Source organism: Chrysochloris asiatica, unplaced genomic scaffold (assembly GCF_000296735.1).
Source record: "Chrysochloris asiatica unplaced genomic scaffold, ChrAsi1.0 scaffold00018, whole genome shotgun sequence".
In the NCBI taxonomy this organism is placed as follows: Eukaryota; Metazoa; Chordata; class Mammalia; order Afrosoricida; family Chrysochloridae; genus Chrysochloris; species Chrysochloris asiatica.
The window spans coordinates 28,287,437-28,292,571 of record NW_006408536.1 but is presented as its reverse complement, the minus strand read 5'-3'; the positions used below and the strand labels follow the sequence as shown (position 1 = coordinate 28,292,571).

General features: G+C 44.6%; 1 pseudogene; it reads right to left on the bottom strand.

The window, feature by feature from the left end:
- Positions 1-1,832: 1,832 nt before the first annotated feature.
- Positions 1,833-2,563, bottom strand: LOC102819948 (annotated as a pseudogene).
- Positions 2,564-5,135: the final 2,572 nt, after the last annotated feature.

Here is a 5,135-nt window from a genome sequence, read left to right as displayed (position 1 = left end):
AATTTCTGCTTTAGGATAGATGGCTTGGAATAGAATTGTAGGCCTCTTGAGACTGATTACCAAATTGGCTTTCTGAAAGCGTGTACCATGTGTACAACGTGTGGGGAGGGAGGGAGGTGGTACGGTCCACTCAAACAGCTCTCATACATGGTTGCAGCTAACTGAGCTGAGAAAGGTAGATAATTGGATAGTCTGTCTACGATAGACATTTTGTTGTGGGCTAGCTTGAGACAGTCTGATTCTCTGTGGACAGCCACTTGTTTAACGACTTTGGTACCGGGATTTAAGAGAACTGGGGCATCGTTGATGTTCCTGTCACATGGGTTCCCTGATCAAATGTGAGTCTCGTGCTAGGGTTGTGTATGAAATAGGAGAAGGAGCCCTGGAGGCCCCGTGGGGTTGTGTTTGGGCTACTGACCCAAGGCTGGAGGTTTGGATCCACCAGCCACTCCAAGGAAGAAAGATGAGGCAGCCTGCTTTCGGAAAGACGACAGGCTTGGGCAGTTGTACTCTGCCCTCCAGGGTCGCTGTGAGTTGGACAAATTGACTTGACAGCAGCAGGTTTGGTTTTTGGTTTCTTAAACCAGAACTTTGTCCGAAACCGAGAAAGATGAGTTAGCAAATTAATTTAGTAAGGTTCTCTGTACATCTCTGTGTTAATGATGGACACCATGGGGGGTGGGGGGGTGGCGGGGCACAAACCGTTAACATGGTCAACACTTTACCTGAAGGTTGGAGGTTGAGTCTACCCAGACGCTCCTCGAAACAAAGGTCTGGCAAACTACTTCTGAAGACCCAGCCTCTGAAAACTCTGGAGCGCAGATCTCCTCAGAGACGCTCCAAAGCTGTCATGAGTTGGATTGACTCTGCCGCAGCCGGTTTATTTGTAGTTGTAATTCGCACTGTCTTCAAGCTCTTGGTGGTTCATGATGCGTTTGAATGTGACAGGAATGTGTGGCTAATCCTCACCTCACATTTCCTCGTATGCTTATCCGAGGACAGTATTTTTAAAGGATGACATTCTAAGAACAGCACAGATTCTAATGTTAGCCAATACAGGATTATTTTCTTAAAAATATCATGATAAATTGGCAAGCTTGCCACTTTGTTTCTCCTTGTTGTTACCGAAAGTGGAGTGTGTGTATGTGGGACATATGTTGTATTGTGCACACGATGTACAGAGTATCTGTTCCTCCATATCATGCTTTGTGCTGCCTGGGATATGTGGGACCACCTTGTCATCCAACCGGAACAGGGGGAAAGGTGTCCTTCTATGGACAACAATCTCAAACATTATTGGATATAGGCGATTCTAATTCATAGCGATCGTGTTGGACAGAGAAGAACCGGCCCACTGGGTTTCCGCAGACTGTGATCTTTACAGAAAAAGACCACCATCTAGTTCTCTTGCAGAGCAACTGGTGGGTTCGAACCACCAGCTTTTGTATTGGCAGTGGAACTTTTTAATCACTTCATTTCCAGGGCCCAGTTCTCATCTCAATTCTAGTATAATTCCTTTGATTTATTATTCATCAGCCCTAATGAAGAGGATTGAGAACAACTTTTCAGAAATTATTGATAGATTACTAAAAAAAAAAAAAAAAGTTCAATGCTGTGGTAATTTTGTGGGTACCCCTGTTGTTTGACAGGTGTAGCGTCTTACCTAAAAAAAAAACCACACAGCGCTGCAGCGTCATGCACTCGTGGTGCCCGCACGTATCACAGAGTAGAATTCTGCTCCATAAGGTTGGTTTTGTTTTTTTTTTCAGATGGGAAAGGTATATTTTATTTCTACAGTGACATATGATGATATATGTACAGTTGACCATAAATTAAAGGCCTGCTTGTACACCAAAGCCTGGTCCTTTGGTTGGTTCAGTCAATGAGGTAGGACTACCAGCTGGCTCATAAGAGAAGTGTCCACTCCTTGGCCCAGGTTTAGGAATTTTGCCAGCTTTAAGCTCATGAATAATTTCTTCGCTGTCCTTAGGTGTCAGATCCTCATAATACTTATCATTTGTTTGAACCATTGGTGCGTTTTCACAGGCACCTAAACATTCTACTTCTATGAGAGTGAAAAGTTTATCAGCTGTAGTCTCCCCGACCTTTAATCCGAGCTTTTTCTGAATGGCCTTTGAGAAGCATGCAGTGGGTGGTAGTGCACACCTGAATGTGATACTTTCCAACTGGCTTTCCATTATAAATCGTATAAAAAGTTGCTATTTCATATACTTTCGTTAGAGGTACTTGTAAAAATTGTGCAACCTTGTCCATAGCAGAGATGCGCAGCTATCCATTCTGTCTCTGTGCTAAATCCAGGACTGGAAGCACAATTGCTGCTTTATGCCCTTTGGATAGTTTTTTACAACTGCTCCAATCCTCTTGTAGTTTTCAGGGGTGAAATCAAATGGAGTATCTGGGTTATTCTCAGGAGTATCTCTGTACACATGTAAGTCTCTTCCAGCTGCATTTGCATGGCTGTCTTATGCAAATTCCTTATATGTCTTCCCCACTGGGCTGTTAGGCCCCTTGCCCCTGCCCAGAGTGCTGAAGTGAAGAACATGGCGGCCTAAACGATTCACCTTTCACCTCCATAAGGTTTCTGATGACTGATTTTTCAGAAGTAGAACGCCAGGCCTTTCTTCCAAGGTGCCTCTGGGTGGATTCACGCCTGGTACCTTTCTGTTAACTTCCGAACGTGTTCACCGTGTGTGCCAAGCAGAGACTGCGCTTCTGAATTGTGTGTAGATGTTTTTGCTGGAATGTCTGTTGAGTAGGTATGTGGAGCACTGGAACTCGAATGGCATGAGTAGATGACATGCTGTACGCGTTTCTCTAACACCAGGCATGTTCTCAGGGCTTGAGGGTCCATTCGCTCTCGATATACCTGGCTGCTCCCACAAGCTGGGAGTGGACCAGATGTCGCTTCCCCTCCCAGGCCCCTCTCTAGATGTAACGAACAGAATGACAGCTAGAGAAACTCCCAGGGCAGGTGTGTGCTCACAACTCCCAGGGCAGGTGTGTACCAGCTTCTTCCACCCTCTGACGAGACTGTGATTGCTCCAGCATCCTAATCACACCTCAGAACACCCTCTTTATATCGCTTCGTCTACAGCCTGCCAAGTGGATTGCTTCCACTTAGCCCTTAAAGGGAATGAAGCTCCGATGCATGCCGCACAGGTGAATCATGGAAACATCGTGCTGAGCCAAGTCAGTCCAGGCACAATGAGATGGAAAGCTTGTGAACAAGCGTGCCCCATTTCCGTTCACTTCCTCTGGATTTTCTACCCCTTCTACCTTCTCAGCATTGCTTTGGAACAAATGTTTTCCTTTTGATCTCGGAACCTGTTCCTCTCGGATGCTATCATCTATTGTATGGGCCTATTGTGTGACTGAAAGGTGGTCTCTGGAAATGGCTTCTGTTCCAGGTCTTAGGGTGTCTTAAGGCCGTTGTCTCTAGGGTACCTCCTGTCTCTGTCAGACCAGTAAGTCTGGCCTTTTTCTGTGAATTTGAGGTTTGGTTCCATCCAGCACCCTATGTTGTGATCCCAGTCAGAGAAGTTGGTAGCATTCGCCGGGCACCATCTAGTTCTTCCTGTCTCAGGGGCATGTAGGCTGGGGTTCATGAGGCCTCTTAGTCCTTTAGACCAATTGCTTCCTTGAGTCTAGATTTCTTCACTCTTCTTTTCTTGAATGGGAAGAGATTAGTCTTTGTATCTTAGCTGGCCACTCACTAGGATTTGAGACATTAGACGCCAAATTAGGATGCAGAACATTGTCTTTATGAACAGTGTTTTACCAACTGATGTCAACTTCTATTGACCTTTGCCTCTGAGCCTGAGGTGGTTGGTATGTCTGAGAAGTTTCCAGGACTGTGCCCTTGTACTGTCTGTTGTCTGAATCACATGGGCACACACATCCACTGTCATTGAGTGGATTCCGACTCATTGCCACCCTGTAGGACAGGCAAGAACTGCTCCTTAGGGTTTCCATGACTCTCAGTATTTTTGGAACCAGACAGCCTCATCTTTCTTCCATGAGCAGTGAGTGGGTGTCAACCTTGCGGTTAACAGCCCAATGCTTAACCCACTACACCACCAGGGCTCCTTCATTATACATTCAGTACCTACAACTATAAGGAGCTCTGGTAGCGTAGTGGATTACCAGCTGAGCTGCTAGTCAGAAAGGTCATCAGTTCTAATCTACCAGCTGTTCCACAGGACAAAGATTTACAGACTCGGAAACGCTATACAGGGTTTCTGTGAGTTGGAACTGACTCCATTGCATATAACCACCACCGCCACCTATAATTATGTTTGTAGAAATTCCCGCAACCGCACTTATATCTGCAAGTGGATGTGCTTCCTTACAATTTCTCCCCAGCCCCCACACCTCTTGCACGTAGAGTATTTAAAGCAAACAAAATATGATAAAGTAAAAGTAGAACAAAAGCTATCAAAGGGTGGTTCAAGTAGACAAACCATTCTAACGAAATGTGCAAAGACTTGAAGTTAGAAGATCAAAAGGGATGAACACATTCAACATTTCTCAAGCAGGAAGAACTAAAGGGAAAAAAAAAAAAAACCTCAAGCCTCCAGTTACAATATCAAAGGACTTTGTGGGCAAAATATTGACTGACGCAGGAAGCATCAATAGAAGATGGAAAGAATATATAGAGAACTCGACTAGAGGAAGATAAAACGATTTTCGATGAAGGAAACAAGTGTAAATTGCTACAATTTGATGAGCTTGACACCCGTACTTATGGATGTAGTAGCTCAAAATACCGACCAACTGAGAGGGAAGGCGTTTTCACATCAAGGATCATTCCCATCCCCTCTGTGCACAGGGTTGATAGGGACGGGCAACTTAAACATTGGCTACCTAAAATGAAGGGGTTACCAAAGCACGAAGTAACTGGCTTACAAGTTTTCAAGAGGGAGTTTAGTTTAAGAATGTGCAGGGGAAAGTAGAGTCCCCACTGAATAGTTTTCATCTTGTCTACATGGGTCTGGTGAAAAAAGATGGGGATAAGATTCTTATGATTCAGAAGCAAGTAATTGCTATCATGATTAATTGCAACTGTCACAACTGTAAAAGTAGAAATTTGTAACTAAAAAGGAGGAGCAGTTAAT